General features: G+C 45.9%; 1 protein-coding gene and 1 long non-coding RNA gene across 3 annotated transcripts in view; one reads left to right on the plus strand and one right to left on the minus strand.

The window, feature by feature from the left end:
• Window positions 1-18,980, plus strand: part of LOC135385833 (CUGBP Elav-like family member 4) — a 455,429-nt gene that overhangs the window by 48,925 nt on the left and 387,524 nt on the right. The gene's annotated exons all lie outside the window — the stretch shown is intronic.
• On the minus strand, window positions 721-2,268 carry LOC135385834 (uncharacterized). Of its 2 annotated transcripts, XR_010420512.1 has the most exons (5): window positions 1,920-2,268; window positions 1,719-1,853; window positions 1,381-1,484; window positions 1,213-1,305; window positions 721-1,147 (listed from the first exon to the last, which is right to left on the minus strand). It is a non-coding gene; the product is annotated as an uncharacterized LOC135385834 (long non-coding RNA). The 2 variants fall into 2 exon arrangements; XR_010420511.1 differs by having other exon boundaries at window positions 1,213-1,484.

Genomic DNA, 18,980 nt, shown 5'->3' on the forward strand with positions numbered 1-18,980 from the left:
ATTGCACAGTACAATTACACAGTGAAAGTGTAACTATCAGAGATATATTTGTATTGCTCCTCTGGTTCACAAGACCAATGCAGTCATGCCACAACACATTAATCAACCACTAAAAAAAAAGATGAGTTGCTTGCATATATCATCTGGCTACGTCATTATTACATCTGGATCTGGATGATTTCAGCAGCAGGTTACTTGTAGTATCAATGCACATTTCCACACATTCCACAGATACTGTAGTCACATAATTTTATTGCCATAAACGGAGATAGTAGAACCGCCTGACTGACCTGCATAATGGTCACCACGGGTGACTACCAATGGGATTGGTTGTAGCTCTGAGGTCTGTGGCATGTGTGCTTCAGTCTGGGGCATCTGTTCGAGGATTTTCATCTCGTGAAGTATGACACGTAACAAACTTTTTATCAGTATTATGGTGTGGAAAACATGCACCCATGATGTACCAAACCATATCTATGAAAGGTTCCCACCCCTTTAATCTCTCCCTGACACTGCATATAGTTCAAATCGCTGAAGAACCTAGAGTATCGTTTACCCTGTGCACAGAAAACTCGTGTTTATTTCCCCATCCCTACGCTTCTACAGAAGCCACCGATTAATGGCAAATGAGGTGCCGAAAGCCAAAAATCCTAGGTATGACACTGCTTGTACACGTTCACTGAAGCCCTTCTGTTGTACACTTGCAGTTAATGCTTTGCAGAGTTGTCAGTGTTTTATTGACTAATTCACTGTATCTTTTGTGGTGAGCTTGTTTAGCCTCTTGCTTCTGGTCAGGGTCTGATGAACAGCCGCCTCACACAGGGATTGAACACAGCTCCAGTAAGCTCCTGGACATAGCCTAACCTGAAAATTAGCGTTATTATTACGCCTAAAATAGACAGAACCGTCCTGCGCAGTAAAGGAACGATACAAGTTCGTATTTCAGTAGTTTTCCCGCATGCGTTATTCTTGTGTAGATACAATATGTGGCACACAGATAAGGTGGAAGTGGTGCTCTGATATCCGAGATACATGACCGAGAAACAGCACTGAGGCAAGGGAACTTGTAGTGCACACAGTGACAGGATGTCCTTCAGAAGGGGAGGTACATCCACTATCCCCTCTAATTGTTCGAATGTTTCAGTCCCTGTAAGTGAGGAATGCAGGACAATTGCTTAGTAATCCCTGCTAGCTTTAAATATTGTAAATCACCTTCATTGAGCCAAAGCTGCTCTCCAATGTCTCGATGTGCACATCTTGCATGAAGACCTTGATTCTCATGAATATGTGAAGCAACACCATGATCTAAATATCCATGATAATACCGTGAACCACTTTACCAGGACCAACTTCCCATTATCATTGCTTGTCAATGCGCACCAGTAGAGGTGATTTCCAATGTTGTGGCACCATGTTTGTGCCACCCTGTTTGTAGCACCGGATGATGCTTCACCAGTGCTGCTGCATGTATCTTTTTCTGAGGCCTGAGCAAGGAGAAGCAGAGATTGTAATTATACCGGTTAAGGCTAACACTGCTAAAACATTTGCAAAATGCTTTACACATTTAAGCTACAAATGTGATCAATAATGTTAACAGCAAAGCTTGCCCCCAAATGTACCCCTTCTAATAGGAAATATGTTTTCAAACAACATACACAAGCTGGACTGCACATGTGTGCTATGACGGTGTGCACTACAGAGGAAATGTGGCTTATTACCTCTTGCAACGTGCAGCACGTCGAAGGGATGATTCACCTAATTGTGCCTATCGGTGATGACTGTCATCTCTTGCTGGTCAAGGTACTCGTGCACCCTTTGAAGGCCTGTTGGTTGCTGGAGTAAACTTCACAGGACTAGAACACAATGGAATTTGTGGCACGTGGTAACCTTACATTACAACTTGAACACACATCACTCACAGACACAGCCCAGCTTTTAAACAGGAACAATATTGCTGCCATGTAAGTGGGATGTGGGGCAGTTCCATGGTTGGGAAAAGGCTGAGCGTGATCATACAGAAGTGAAGACAGACACAGAGTGTCTCAAAACAGGAACCCTCAAGTTGTTGCTGATTTCAGCTGCTGTGACTGTTACGTCTTCTCCGTACCCAGGCTCATGCTTCCTCAAACTCATGTAAGTTCGCAACCAGCTTCTCTGAGAAACTGCGTATTTTTATATACAACCGCGGACTATAGGGCTCAGCAGCCTTTTGTCGTTCACATGTTCATATTGCGTGAAGACATAGTGCAAGTTCGTGCGGACACTTACCTGCAACTTCTCCTTCTTCTACCAATGAAAAGATGGCTCCTTTCGTGCTATCCTCTTTGTCGTCGTCGAACGAGGCAGGTGCCGCATCCATTTTCAGCGACTTTTCCAGTCCAAATCGGCCGTCAGGTGAACGACCTCGTAACATTCTGATCCAAAATGCTTTGAGCACACACGACTGTTATCTTTGTAAGTTCAGAGCACTCAACCACTGGTTTCGTATCACCCAATCACGCACAAAATCAACTGGTAACTTGCTACGAAACATCTTTGTTGTTAGTATACCCGCTCGTACGGCGAGGAGCACGGCATTCTTCCAATTCTGTCACACCACATCTCTCACAGGACGAAGACCGGACACCTTAGCCAGGACACCTTAAACGAAGTTGTGTGTACTGACCAGCCGAAGGAAAACGATGATGATCAAATTTAGGCGAAGAGAACGATGCTCGTGGTGCTTGTATGTACGGGCGACACTCGATTTCGCTTTCAGCCTGACGATTGCTGGCGATTGCGAAACCGCCAGCAAGTAAACAAGCCAAGAAGAGCCAAAGCGAAAGCTGACCGTGACGTCACTGGTTTTAGCAGACGATCGGACGGCAAACAAAAAAATCGATTTCAGGGTATTTGTCCAAACTATTTTCGAGGTGCATTCAGTAGCCACCAACTTTTGTGCCTGCTCGCTTTCCGTATAGCACGCTCATGGACTAGCATACTCATTCTCTGCTTTTTTTTTTTTTTTTTTGCTTCTACTCCCACGCTGCCATCGCATCATCATCCCCACCAAACCCTGCCATCTAAGTGATATATTAACTGCACTCTCGCGGTACAAGTGCACTGGAGTAGCAGGTTCCATTTGTGGAGCCACAATCTCCATATTATTATTCCTCCAGATCCAATCCAATCCAATTCCTTGCCATTTTCGTTTCTTGCGGTCACAAGAATGCGTTTCCCTCAAGGAATGCACCACCGACTGTCACGCAACTTCTCAATATTTTTCGCTAAGTGTGTGCCGTTTTGAATGGCCTCCCTTTAGTAGGAGGATACGTCACCGGTTCCCCCTCGGAGCTTGCGTAACTTTCTTGGTTTCTCATGTCACATATTTCTGCGTTATGCGAGGCTGCCTTCATTTTTGACCGTCGTTAGTGCGCGTTTAACCCTGCTAATGGTGTAACTGTACGCCTTGAATCCCAGAGGCACGGGAAGTATTGGCACAAAACTATAAATTTGTGCCACGTGACAGTTGCGCTCAAATTAACTGCGCAGCGTGCACCAAATGGTCATCTCGCGTTACCTCCGCTTCGAGTGGCTTAAAATTGCCCGATAATAACTGCAGTAAATGATCGCTTTGCAACGACGCGCCTTTAATTTGGAGCAGTATATGCCCGGGGAGATGTACGGGAGTCGTGTTTCCGTGAATAAATTAGAGCTGTTTCGCACACGAAGGTTGCGTTGTGCCTTTCTCTGTTCTTCGGTATTCCGATGAGGTGTGGCTTTTGAGAGCTCACAAAGCTAAATCACTGGTGCGGAAAAGCATGTTTTCTTAAACGTTCTTGTTTTCTACAGAATAACTCGTAACAGAAGTAATCTGAGCCAGACGGTATATATAGAAGAAACCAGGGATGGGCATAAATACATTTTTTGAGTATTTAAATATAAATACAAAATACTTTGTTGAAAGGGGTATATAAATACTCTTCATAAATACTTTTCAATGTAAACATTTAAATACAAAATATAAATACGATATTTAACTACCGTAACTACTACCATCGATACTGTGAGGAAGATGTCATCTGAAATTACAGAAATAACGATGATCATAAGAACAAATCAGCAAGGAACGATAGTATTTATTTGTTAGATTATTGAGACGATTTTAATATTATAAGTTTCTCGAAGACTGCATCCTTTAGGCATCTTCTGTTTGGCCGTACAATCAGATTAGCAAAGGAGAACAGCATCCCCACAGGTGCCGATGAACAGATGCTTGTATTAAGTTTGACGAAGATGCTTCATACACTGTTAAAAATGAATCACCACATTGCAGGCTCCTAGTCAACCGTCATCCCGAATGACAGCGTTCTCGTCCCCGACTTGTTGAAAACGGGAGGCGGAGTCTATTTTTTACCATTGTACCCTATATAATGGTACAAAATAGGTTCTGCCTTCCGTTTTCAAGAAATCAGGGGTGAGAACGTTGTCATTCGGGATGATGGTTGACTAGGAGCGTGCTATGTGGTGACGTTCATTTAAATCGTGACGCAGCCCACATAAGTGAGGCCAACAACGGCAAGCCGGTTTTCGTCACCGCCACCACCTCATTTTTAACAGTGTACAACAAGGTAATCGGGTAGCAGCGACCGTTGTCCGCAACAACAGTGAAAAACTCGCCATCTAAAATGGTTTGTGGCATGCTCATGCTAGCACAAACATGCACTGTGCCCCAAAACTCGCCCTTCTTCCCGGAAGGTCAAATACAGGGAAACTTTAAGCTATGAGTCAGTATATTCTGTGTTTACGAGTATTTATAAAGCATTCACAAGAATAAATACCTGGAAATTGGTATTTAAATATAATTGTAAATAATTTTTTCAACTCTGTATTTAAATACAAAATATAAATACATGTATTTATATTTTAAATATTATTTTAACTGCAATGTATTTAAATACTGCCCATCCTTGGAAGAAACACACACTCAAATATTAGCACGGATGACAGTACGTCACCTAGATGGGTAGAAATCCAGCGAACCGGTAGAATGTAGGAAGGGAGTTGCCTCAGGACAGAAGCCGCCGATATTTCGAACAGAGACTGTTCTTCTTCTGGGCACCGTCCTCATCATTGGCATGGTATTTAAAGGGTTAGGTGTGACGTGTTTAAAGGTTCATGCGAATTGTGGGTCAACAGCCCGGAGGGAAGAAAGGTTCCGTACGGGCTTCTACGGCCGGAGTGAATGGCTGCTTTGTTAGAGTGTGGAGGGGATTATGTGAACGTAGTGATCTAGGCTACAGACCGGTTACAGAAAAATGGAAGGTTCACGAACACGTAGACGAAACGGGACAACAGGCAAGAATTGGCAAGCATAGCGAAAGATAAGGAGGTTAGTGGTTACGTGGGGAAAATTCCAGAACCAGCAAAGGGTTTCTTTTTTTTATATATATATTTGTAATGCAAAGTGGTGGCATGCAATAAAGAATGTAGAAAGCAGTGGCCATGCAGAACATAACGGAGGTAGAAGGGAAAAGCATATTTTATTTGTGAAGTGTTTCTAGGGTGCCTTGTGATTTTAGTTGGGTACACTTGCCAGATATGTGGGAAAATCCAAGCCCAGCAAACGAACTGGAAATTTTCAAACCGTGGTGTCGCAATTAGTGATGCTCACTTCTATTAACTATGCTGCTTAACCAGTTTGCTGAACAAGATAAATGCCAAGGGCGCCCTTACGCCGTCTGTGTAACTTCATACGCATATGTGGTCCGCACTTCATGACCTTCTATTTCTGGAAGGATATGCTGAAAGTCCAGCGTTGATAGGTGTACCGAAATGCATTGAGTTCTCTGAATATTTGACCTCTCCCATTTTGAAACAAGTGTATTTTGGAAGAATATAAATACGCACTTGTGCCATTTCTAGTTTTGTTGAAGTTGGCGACAAAAATTCTGCAATGATTCAATTTACAGGTAAGTCTACCCGCATCCGTTGTCTGTAAAAATAATATCTTCAAAACTATGCACTGTGAAATCCACAGATTTCATAGAAAGAGTCAAGTTAACGATTCCCAGCTTAATGATTGCGACTTTATGGCACACAAAGGACTTCGATCATTTTTCATCCATCACCACACCATTTAATATGGCGCACTAACGAGGCGTATTTGTTGTTGTTGGGATGCTCATTGGAGTAGAAGCCCTCCTATTCTGACGCGTGCAAAATTTTATGTTTTGCTCAAAATATTCATTGTGATTAATGATTTTGCGCGCTATGGACATGTCAGGGGCGCTTCTGCATGTGGCTACATACCAAGGTTGCATCTTCAAGTTAATAATTAAAATTTCCACCAGATTACAAATCAGAAGGTCGGCGAAAACTCGCAGGGGGAAAAAAATTAATTGATTGATTGGTAAGAGAACAAATTGAAATGGGAAAGGAAATAGTACAAATAATGCCACGTCTTCGATGCCAAATGATTCTAGACCTGGTGCGCACAAGAGCACTGTATTTTTTTATGCGCCCGTTCTTCTTATTTCCCGTAACAGGTAGTAAATACGGCGGCATATGCGTTGATACATACGAGGGTGGTTTAATAGTCATAGAGACGAAACTATCACTTTTCGACTTAGTCACCCTTGACTTCAATGCACTTTTGACACCTTTCAACCAGGATTCTTATACCCTTGAAAAAATAGTCATTTTTGTCCGAAGTTTTGTCCGCAAAATGCTGGAAAACTGCCTCTTGCACCACACTATTGTTTTGAAATCTCCGTCCTCTGAGATCCTTCTTTAAGTTTGAGAACAGGAGGTAGTCACTCGGTACCAAGTCTGGACTGTAGGGTGGGTGGTGGATTTCTTCGAAGCCGCACTCCTTCAGTGCAGCCTTCGCAACAGAAGCCGTATGGACAGGGGCATTGTCCTGGAGCAACCGGACACCTCGACTCAACCTGCCGCGCCTGTTTTCCTTGATGGCGTCTCGCAGTCGGTCCAAGAGTGAAGCATAATAAGTCGCATTCACTGTGGTGTTCCTCTCTTTGAACTCGGTGAGGAGGATCCCGTGACAATTCCAAAATATTGTTGCCATGATCTTCTTTGTGGATTGTGTGACCTTGGCTTTTCTTGGGGGTGCTTCTCCTGGTTTGCGCCATTCCATAGACGCTTTTTTCGAAAGGGGATCATAGTAGAGCACCATTGTCTCATCCCCTGTGACAGTTGACTTCAATATTTCTTCTTCGTTCTCTTGACAGAGCTCCAAAAACTCTTTGGCACAGACGACGGACGGCGCGCTGTTGCTTTTGAACTGACGAGAGAAGTCGTGGCACCCATCTCGCACTGACCTTTTTCATGTGACAGCCCTCGCCGATTATGCGAAAAACGGTTGTTTTGGAAAGCCCCAGCCTTTCTGAGATTTCCTTCGCCTTCAGACGCCTGTCGCGCAGCACTTCCTCCTCGACAAGAGACAAATTTTCTTCTGTCACCACTTCCACTGGACGACCATCGCGTGGATCATCTTCAATGGACTCTCGCCCCAGTCGAAACTGCTTAGCCCAGTCTTTTACCGTTGTGTACGATGGATAGGCTTCCCTGTACACGTTGTCCAGTCGCGCTTTAATTTCTTTACGCGAAAGTCCCCCCTTTGTCAAGAATTTTATCACAGCGCGGTGACTCGATTTTTTCCATTTTAACTGAAGAGTGCACCCTGGCTGTTTGAAATGCCGCTCTCCAACCGACAAAAGGATGGAGAGGGTTGAGGGTGGCGCTCCGGCCCTCCAACAGATGGCACCACGCGTCCTTAATCGCATTTTCAAATTCGCGCGTATTTTCTACCTCGGGCCGGAAACTTATGGAACCACCCTCGTACATAAAAGGGCCAACAACAACTAGATACTGACGATGAGAAGGGCCTGCTGTTAAGGTCCTGGTACCTTGTTAGTGAGGTTAGTGATCACATACTGCATAACTGTGGCTGCAGATATCACTGACTGTGAGAAACATCCTGAAACACTTGCCTCCTCCTCCTCAGTACTCCTGTGCACGTAAAACACCAACTGCAATGTTTTCCACGCACCATTTTTGGATTGTAGTTACTACACATTCGTATAGCAAAGTATAGCTGAAAAATGGTAAACTTCCCAATATGAAATGAAAACTATACACAAGCAGACCTGCTTCATAATCGCACCAGACCTTTTCATCATGTAACAATGGCGCAGCTGAAAGATGCGCCCTCATGAAACGTTAACAACGCACTCAGTCAACGTAGACTTCTTGCGCCCTATTACTTATTATGCTGCTTACTTTAAGAAATATTAGCGGACTCAGTCCCTCGAGCCTGAAAAGTGAGCATAGGGATTAAGGTTAATATCGGCACAGAAATTTCGCCATCGTGGACAAAGCCCGAGTCTTACAGAGTCCGTACAGAAAGCCCTGCTGAACTTTCTGAAGGCAGTTGACCCTCACGGTCGGTTGTAGTGCAGGAAACTGTATAGAACCAGACGTGTGAGCCTTCCCCTACCCCTTCCCCCACCCTCTTTCATCCCTTTCCGGAGCAACGTCAGGCCAATCTTGGCAGGCAGACCTCTCGAATCCCCCCCCCCCCCTTAAGCATTTATGGCACGTTATCAGAAATTTCGCTGTGCAGGACGCGAACCAGACGCGACTGCAACATAGGGACTCAATTGCTGTCCAAAATATTAATAGTGCACATTTCAGGCTAAGAGAACTTTTTTATTTTCTTTCTCCACTCTACTTTACAGATAAATGCTCTTCGTTGAAGGTGTCGATGTAGTGTGCCTCCGCACTCAAGCTGAAATATGTTGTTTAGTCGTTTCTTACAATTAAGAAATACACAGTACAAATTATTCCACTTTCTGTTCCTGTTCGGAACAACCTTTTCTTTTTTTCTTTTTTCATTCGATAACAACTTTTTTTTTTTCGTCTGATTCCACTACGTCTTCTCGTGTGGCTGGTTGTTGTGCAGTTGTAATATGTACTTCTCGGCTGAGCGTGTATCTACCACCATCTTTTTCTTTTTCGGTCCTCCTTCCGTCCGTCATTGTTGTAATTCCCTGAGTACCATCACCGAACAAAACACGGACGAGAAAAAAAGAAAGAGAAATATATTGATCAGCTGCTGAGCAACAACATGAACGTAGTCAGCGTGCTATTTGAAACACTCTTTGCTTCTGGAAACACCCCTTTACTTCCAGATATATCTGTAGATGTGCAGAGAAAAAACAGTGGAAGAACATAACGAAATGCCGGGTGGTTCGTCGGTGGAGTATTTGATCACTATACATGATGTTTTTACAGAAGGGAGGGGGAGGGGGTGGGAGGGGCATGTCTGCTGAAGGTGCAGTCAGCTTGATCATGATTGGCAGCTCGGTGCACCAGAGTGAGGGGGAATGAAGGATGAAAGATGTATAGGGGAAAGATGATGGTGATACCGGAGTGGGAGGGGTGTGCAGGACATGTCCGCACAGGGCATGCATCCGGGACATGCAGGACATGCATATCCCGGGTCATTGGTTCGTTTCTCCGAGCCTGGTGCACCTGGGCAGCGCACAACACAAACGTGTCTGTCTAAATTATCCGCAGTCCTAACATGCGGCACGCCCAGCATGTCGCCACAATAGGCTGACAAACCTTACGTTGAACATGAGACAATTAATGTTCTGAGGCTGGAACATATATAGAGAGGACGTGTAAATATACTTCAGTGACATTACCTTACAAACGTCTCCATACGCGTGCAGCGCGCTTTCTTCCCTACGCCTTTCGTAGGTATGCGAGTATTCCAAGCGAGTCCTGAAATCATAGAATTTTTTCGAAAAAAAAATGCGGGATTACTTCGATACTACAAGTACCGAATGCAGAAAACAATCCCGGGATTTTTTCGAGTCAATCTTGGGATTTTGTAATTCCGGACATCCCGAATCCCAACAATGTACTGAAATTGAGGGTGCATAGCGGTGGTTTGGCTCGGCGAAATGAAGCGTTTCACTGATCAGATACCTGCCCTAATTCCATTTCAGCATCTCTGTTGCACGGAGACTCTTAGTACCATTGAAGTCAATGCCAGTTGAACCCCTCAGAGGCTATTCAACTTAATGGCAGTACCCTGTGCTTACATGGGCCTTTCAGTGCGCGTTGGGTTCACCTTTTCCACTAGGTGATCCTACTACGTGAGAGTTGTAGAAATGATAACATTCAGCCTGTTCCGTAGTAATTGGTACAGTTTTCGGATATTTTCCTTTTCTCTTCTTTTTTTTTTTTTTGCCTTCTTGCGTCTAAAACTAGGCCAAATAAGAGCCAGAACGTCCAATAAAGGGGATGATCCCCACAAAGCGCTTGGTCGACGCATCGTTCACCTCAGTGTTTGTCGCCATCTTGCCAACTGACTAGTTCACCTGGGAACACCGGTCTCAGCTGACGTGAACTGCCGTTGAAAGTCTGCCGATGGCATTTGACGCCGCCGTGTATCAACATCCAACAGTAATTGGGGTGAAACGTCATTGGCTGAACGGCAGTTCCGTGTAAGTGGCGTAATAGGCCGCGTTTTAGACAGGTAGGCGTACTAGTGCTACGTCGCTGTGACGTTTAATCACGCTGTTACAGTGACATTTAATATAGTATCTGCAAAATATATTTGCCGATAGGCAGTCCAACAACGCTTCCAATATCGCATCCTCGCATCCCTTCAAAGAATCCCCGCCACCAGCCATGCGACCGGGCATACCAGACATGGGCAGCGGGCGAGTTTTAGCTCTAGCTTCTATGGCGCACAAAACTGTGTTCACTAATTATATTTAACCACTGACCTCGGCCTTCACTTCGACAATCAAAGCCCCTTCATGGCGGAGGCTTACCCGTATAGACTCGGTGTTACTGTCAAAATTTAAATTTATTCATTAAACTAGTATGCAATAGTTCTAGAAATGAACACAGTTACATTGTGGACCATCATCTGTAGTGCTACAATAAGTCGGTAGTAGTCTTCTTACCGTTGTACGCCAGTATATTTTTCACGCAGACGGACTGAATGCAAGTATCCAGCTGTCACTCCTCCAACTGCTTCAATATAGCTGGCTTACGTCACGCTGCCATTGAGAAAACATGCGAAATTCCTCTTGTCTCCCTTGGTGATGGTCCCTAGCGTCTGCTGTCACAAATGTCAATGTCGGGGTGAAGTGGTATTTTTTCCCCGGTATTTCCAAAATATTTGCGAGCCCTCCAAAACGGATGCTAGCTTGAATATCGTGGAGGCCCCGGAGTGTATATTTGGCATCTACATGACATCAATAAGAGCTGCGAACTCAGTCGTGTGAAAGGCGTGTCAAAATCGGGCAACATATTTGAAAGCTTCGGCTGTAGTATATTCTCGCCGTTACCCGCGTTGCAAGAAAACGCATAGAGCTTGCTATGCTTTTACGTACGGGTTCTTTGCATCATGCGCCTTACACGTAACCTGGTATTGTAGCTAATTTATTAAATGGCATATAGAAAAAGAAGGTGAAAGTGGATACGCTCGAGGGAAGGAGGTCGAGCGGTGGTTGTGACGGGGGCGTCAGCTTCGAGTCTGGGCTTGCTTTTTTGTAAGCCATTGCAATCACACCTCCCGTGAAATCCTTCGGAATTAAAATGAAAACTGTAATGCTTTCACAACGAAAGTGCTTGCCCGTATTGATGCATTACTGTTACTCGCAGTTGCTATTAGCAACGCGCCGAATTATCAATTTCCGAAGAAACCGGTTTCAAATTTCAGACAGACCTGCGGACGGACTGTGAAAGAGACAGCATATACAAACGAATGTAGTATTCCTTGAAGCAAACATATGGATAGAGGAAGTCATATGGGAGCATCATGTTTTGACATTAGGGTGGACAAGGATATATTCTGGTAATTTGTGTTTCGGTTGATTTTCATGTAGTACTTTGACATTTTTGTGTTTTCGGCACCTGCACGCCGATCAATGTCTCTGTCATATATATATTTCGTGGAGTATTTTTGCTACTCTTTTCTCTTCCCTACCTCAGCGTGCAGCTATAAGTAAGCGACACTGCGATACATCCGGTTCATTACGTCGCGTACGCTTTGCGCTGCGCGCCACAGTATGGAAGAGAAGTATTAGTTTTCTACGTGCCGTGCTTCGAGGTATGAATCCATGAACACACGTACACGTCGAGCTCTGACGTCATTGGAGCAACAGCTACGCCCATTCCTATTGGTATAGTCCTAAGGGCGTGACACCTCTCACGTCATTGGTGGAGACGCCTGCAGTGATGTCAGAGCTATCAGTTTCGGCTCGGTTCCCTGTGAAGTCGGTCCAGGACGCCGTGTCGGAAGTTGCCCGCTTAAGCGTTGCCGATTACGGCATTCAGTTCCATCGCCAGCACCACCATCAGTGTCCGTATTCGCGGTGCCGATTTTATTCACCTCTATTTCGCCCCTTTTTTGCGTTAACCTTGGAATGCAACTTTACATCGATGCGAATCATTTTACGTTTGTTCTTCATCACTTGGGTCTTGGTGTGGCAACTTCATTAAGCGGTATGGGTAGCCGGCATCTATGTTGGTCAAGCCATCATCGCTACCTTTTTCTTATTTCTTCCATTGCCATTACCAAGCGCGCACGAAAGGGCAGCTGTCTTGTCTACTAGTCTGTCGCTTGATTCACTCCCGCCTCATCTTTTTCGCCATCTTACGGTGTTGGACATGCCGCCGTTGTGTTGAAGCTCCTGAAGACATCCACATCCAAGTGTGCTTCACGTCACTCGTCAATTCAGACTGAATTGCAACTCCGTTCCCTAGGCACAAAAGTGGAATCACATTAACCCCCGAGTATTAAATCGTGCCACAACGAACCCTTTCGACGGGCTTTTCTCGACGACAGGCAAAATTTGATTTTCAGCGGAGTGCTGTACAGAAGCTTGGCACACAAAATATCTGTTCCGCTGCTACGAGCCGCAGCTGTAGCCGCAATTTGCCTCGGTGACAGTCTGAAGGAATTAATTAGAACCCCGATGCAGAGCTACCCGGAAACATTGTGCCCTGAATGGCTGCGTTAATAAGTTATGCATGGTCTTTTGAAAGACCTTCACATGGCGTCCCCTAATCGAGTCCTCCGGGTGCTCCAGGGTGGCGCCGAGTACGTGAAGTGGCCTGTCGCAAGCCCTCGACCATCTGTCGACCAAGGTACCGGCTTCAGAAAGTAATTAGTGAACCAGTCTAGGACAAATGAGGGTGAAATTTGGAAGATACTGGTCGATATTCTGTGGCGTATTGCGGATACGCTGAGAGCTTTAGTGTGGGATCGGTGTCAGCGAAGACCCCGAGTAACACCTGGGGCACGGCGCTTCGAGATACGCTCAAATTACGCATACAAAGAACCGTGCCTAACGAGAATTACATTAAAGTCTAATAATTCATGGTTGCACATCGTGAGAGAACTTTAAACTAAGGTACTTTAATGTCTTGCGGTTGTCTGGAAACGTTTTAAAATTTACAGTGTGTTCCTGGTATTGCTGCCTCCTTCGTGAGAACGGAAAATGGGCTCGGGCAGATTGAATTTTATGGCTTATCGTACCGTGTGTATCGTACCATCGTGATATCGTGTGTTTAGTGTGTGGAGTTTTGAAACATTAGAGAGTTTTAGTGTGCCGTACACTATCGCCTTTGCGTACGTAAGGGATAGCGTTGGTGGTTCTGCGCACGCGCACACCATAAAGAAAGCTTCGCGCAGTGCGCAGAACCACCACGCTATCCCTTACGTACGCAAAGGCGATAACGTACGATGCACTATCAACAACAACAACAACAACAACAGCTGCATGAATGACAATGGGATGAGGTGCTTCACCGCGGAACTAAGCTGTGACTTTATTATTATTCTTTTTTTCCTAGAAATAGACAGCCCGTGTAGTAAACACCCAAACTCATTCAAAGACACGTTCCCTGTTCCACTGGCAACAGCTGAAAAAAATATTCGTTATATTCGCCGTTGGAGGGGGCCTTGCCCCACCCCTTCAGCTTCCGTCTCAGTGTCACACTAGCCATTGCCGCTGATGAGTCTTGAGGTGACTGACTGGTGCGTGACAGGTGTGTGCTCTCCTTACCGGCGCCCCCTCATACTCAAGGAAATATCGCCCTTCTCAATTGTATACTCTCAAATATATACAAGCCAGCATTCTCCTGTACTCTCGTACTTTGTCCATACATTCATTCCGCAACATTGCGGGTCATTAAAAAGAAATAAACTAAGTTCCTGCACCATTTTCACGACAAGGAAATAATTCGCATCCAGCAACACCGACTTGGGGCACAGTGTTAACCTGAGTCAATGCCACTGGGCGAGGAAGCGTTCTGTGAATTGCTCGATGTTTTTCCCGTACTAAGATTGGGACGCACGTACCTTAGTCTTCGTCCACTTTTCCCCGTGACCACGTCGCGTACTATAGAGTGCGGGCACGTTATAAACTCGTCTTCTCCCTGGATTTGATGGTTCGCACACGGTGAAATGTTTTCAAAAGTCGATGTGTCCCTCGGGCGAACCGCTTTGCAAAGGTCTACTATATACCCACAGAGAAGATTCACAAAATATGTGCTATCCGAAAATGACGACGATGCTCTCTCGCTGCTTCGCCCTGAGGTTGTTATTGCCTTCTGGAAACGGAAGCCGAGACTGACAGCACACAATCAAGATCACACTGTAAAAAAAAAAAAAAGAAATGCCGTCCGAATACTTTGCTTGTAATTTTCACTTTGAGCTCATTGCAAAAATCGAAAGAGATTTTCCCCACCTAAGTTTACAGTTTGTGTGTATCTGTGTGTGTGTTTACATCGCTAAACGGCGTGTGTAGTACAGCCTTAGTATGTATTACTAAGTTTTATCTGCTGGGAAACAACAGGCATTTACTCGTGCGCTTGATGCCGTGGCGATTACATATTTATTTCTAGGTGTGCTTAGGAGTGAGCGACAGCACATTACGGTACAATGTCCATGTCCTCTACTTGATTGCTTGAAACTTGTAGAGCTTTCCTGGGACCGGAACACACTGTTCGATGGTTAGCAAAGATATCCACTTACAGAAAGCTCGATATTTGGAGCTTTTTTTTTCTCTTTTTCTTAAGTCGTCCTTTCGGTTTTTACGGGTATAAATTAGGCCCAGTATCCCGCGCTGCCACCTTGTGAGGCGCAGACATTTGACGTCCGTATTTCCCACAGCCTTGACTGCAACACTAACCGAGAATTTATGGTGAATTGGGGTGGTCATTTCATGGCAACACGGCCTAGCGCTCGGAAATTGCTAGGTCAGCTCCCGTGCAGGATCAATTGATCTTTGCCACCCGAACATGAGTGCCTGGAATCTAGCGGTTTCAGCCGCCTGGATCTCGCTAGGGGCATCGCGATCGCTCGTCTTCGGGTTTCGTCGTCTGCTAACCCACGTGAAGTTCGATGTGCGAGCTAATGCGGGCCCTCGCCACCTTTACAGTGCGGATGTGACGACACCGGATATAGTTGGGCCACCCGGTGCCCGGTTGCATCGAGGCCGGGCGAAAAAAAGGGCTAGTTGGCAAATTCCTGGCGCTCGGAAAGCGCCACGCGAACGTGCGAGATTGCTGCGCTTTGACCAAGCGAACATGACTGCTTGGGATCTGGCAAAAAAATCTGCCACGAAATGACCACCCGAAGACGCCATTAGTTACTCAAGATAAATCGCAAGTATAGAGTGCGAACCGGAAGAAGGAAAATAAGAGCGTTGGAAGACAAAAATGGAAGCACCTCCATCAGGGCCCCTTACATAAGCCGCACAAGCGCACCACACCTCCGTCCGTTAATGCGATCCGGTGTGCAACCTGAAAAAGTCGAACCTCGTCACATCGCCATTAGCAGTGCCGAAACAGGCAGCTACTCTGCTATGCAAGAACGCGCCAGCTCATGCTCCTCCCCTTATATAATTTTCCAGCCACTTTCTACACGCTTTCTACCTTTGAGAAAGGCCACACGTGGGCGCTAATGCTGGAACGATGGCGGTAACGACCTGATAAAGTTACACGGAATGAGGGTCTCAGCGGTTCTGGTTGTGGTTGCCTGCCGTTCTCTCTCTGTTGCCTGCTACGCCGTCTTTGTTTCTCGACGCCAAATCGATCTCCAAGTAGCTTCCTGTGTCCCCAGCAGAAACCATCAGCGCTCTCTGTCTCCGTATCTACCGGATGTCCAATGTATTTTCGATGAGCCGTCTTCTCACGTTTTTCTGCTCACCCTATCGTCGTCCACAGCCCCTCTCCTGGTCTTTTAGCCGTACGAGACACAAGGAATTATTTTGCTACTGTACTTGCTTGTACTGTGCACGCCACCTGCTGTACACTGGCGTTCACCCGCTGATTCCCACTCGCTTCCGGATGACCTAAGTAAAGGAAAGGAAGGAAGTTGTGCACTAGTGCGATTAAAACCCGTAGAAGCTATATTCAGCCGGTATACTCACTGCTAACTCCATCGTCGTACCATATGACTAGGTGACTTCGTGTTTCTCGCGTTACCTGTATTTTAGGCTCACTGAGGTTGGAACGCATTGTTGATTTTCGAGTTCACATTCACGTTCACGTACCGCCTCCGAGGTGCATCGTTATATTGGTATTTCGTGACATCTTTGCGCGAGAAAATTCCAAATCAAACTCAAATATTGATCTTTCGTGCAGTAGCAGGGAGTTTTCAGAAACCGGCTCGGTTCATGCAGTTGACCGGTCGGTCGCTGCGTGGTCCAGCGGGGAGGAACCGGTCGCAGCCTCGCCAGAAAGTACTTTCGGTTACCGGAGGAAAGCACACTTATGCTCCATCTCACGTCATCTTTCGTCAAGAACAGAATATAGGGATACAGTCTACGGACGCACTGCAAAAGATGATTTCGAAGCGCAGTAATAAATGTACTCTCATCAATATTCCACCTCATGAGTTCATTCCTCTCTGGTGCGGCAAATGCTTGCATACCACGTACCCGTCCTTCATGGCGTATGTCCAGCAACGGAGACTTCCCTACAACGTGCACTAGCAAAAAGTGTTAAGCTCTGCCTAGCCGTCCCGTGGGCAACCTCCAACCGCGCAGCTATTCCTGAAGCTAGCTAGAGAGCCACATATATCTGCCTTGAGCGTGACCGAAGCCCTCAGGCATTATACACGTTTGGTGTCTCAACATATCAATCACCCGTTGGTCCGCTGTATCCGTACGCGAACAAGATCGAGCATTCACCAAGCTCTGGCGCCCTACTTCAACGAAATACCTCGGTTCAGGCTTCTGCCTACAGCTCCCCTTCCCTTCTGGACGCTGATACTACCTACAGTGTCACCAGAGGTGCCATGCCCCAAGTCAAAGAAGGACACTCCAGGGCCTGTTCTAATACAGCTCGCACGGGATGTGGTTGCTCACTACTCCGACCTCCAGCAGATATTTACACAGATGCGTCCACATCACAAGAGTCGTCGACATGTGCATTCGTCATTGCAATGTGTTCGTCATGCCTCGGGAGAGCACCGTGCGACCCGTCTGTCTCACAGGACGTCCTCAACTGCTGCAGAGCACTACGCCATCGGGGAAGCTCTCCTACACATAGCGTCAAAAGAAACCCCGACTTCACGGATTATTTTCTCTCACTCAAAATCTGGCCTCAGAGCAATACAAGGTTCGACGACATCCTCACTTGCGCCGGTCGTCTATAGTGTCATCGCTGCATACAACTCTGCAGAAACAAAGGGTCACACTATCATCATCCAGTGGATCCCAGGGCACTGCGGTATCAGTGGAAATGAGAAGGCGGACCAGGCTGCTCGAAGTGCTCACCATAAAAGAACCACTCATAAAATCTACTTCACACAATCTGATGCAAAGTACTTGCTCGCCTCCTTACGTAATCGCCTCTCTAAAACCATGTGTACAGGCGACGTCTTGAATCACCCGGTAACTCGCGCGAATCGACCCCAACTGCACCTACTGCCTCCCATCGAAGATGCCAAGGCCGTTAGAGTCCATCATTCATCGCCTGCGACTTAGCAGCATTCCTTCATAAGATAGGTGTCATTGGATCGCCGAACTGTTCAACTTGTGGAACTGTGGAGAACACGGAGCACGTGCTGGTCACCTGCCGACGCTTGGACTCTAGTCGGCGAACACTGAAGGACGACCTCCCTAAACTTGACAACCGACCTTTTAGTGTTGAGAAGGTATACTGGGGAGCTGGCCAAAGCAGCACCAACAACCTGCGCTGTGTGCCCCGGCGAACTACCTCAAGGACATACGTGCTCAAATAATCATTTCAATCATTCAGTGCTTTCACACATCAACCGTCATGGAACAGCTGGTCGCACCAGTGCGACCTACGTTTCAATTTTTTTTTCTTTTCTATTTCTGTTCTATTCTATTCTATTCAACCTGAGGTAACCATTTTTTGTACAATTTACGAAATAAAAGTTTGGACAAGAACAGATCATTACAAGTTCCCCATCGCTCGTTTCGTGTATTGTCTACGACGATTCTCTGGTTGCTAGTAAAATGAGGATGAACTAGAAATATTAGGATTGTCGCTGGCAACCTGGAAGGCTACAGAGCACGCCGTGCACGCAGGTCACAGGCGTTGATAACACCGTGATGATGTCTCGCCGAAAGATTTCGCCGAGCTTCGACTTGTTTCTTTCTGCACACATACACATGTGCTTGATGTGCAGGCATAGATTCTTCTTTCGGTTTTATCTCAAAAGGACAACCTTCTCACATCACAAGCGACACAAAAACGTCTGAGTTCCAAAGTGAATACTTAAATCTGTTAAGCACCGTCGAAAACGGAGTGCTTTCCACATGAGAGCTTCGAACACATGTACAACGTTGCACTGGATCAAGCAATTGAACATAGAACGACAAACGCAGCACAACCCTCACAACGCCCAGTAGCATACTTCATCATACATGTACAACATCCTTATTCGGCAACATTAACGGCCGGAGGGAAAG

This window comes from Ornithodoros turicata, chromosome 2, assembly GCF_037126465.1.
Source record: "Ornithodoros turicata isolate Travis chromosome 2, ASM3712646v1, whole genome shotgun sequence".
NCBI lineage: Eukaryota > Metazoa > Arthropoda > Arachnida > Ixodida > Argasidae > Ornithodoros > Ornithodoros turicata.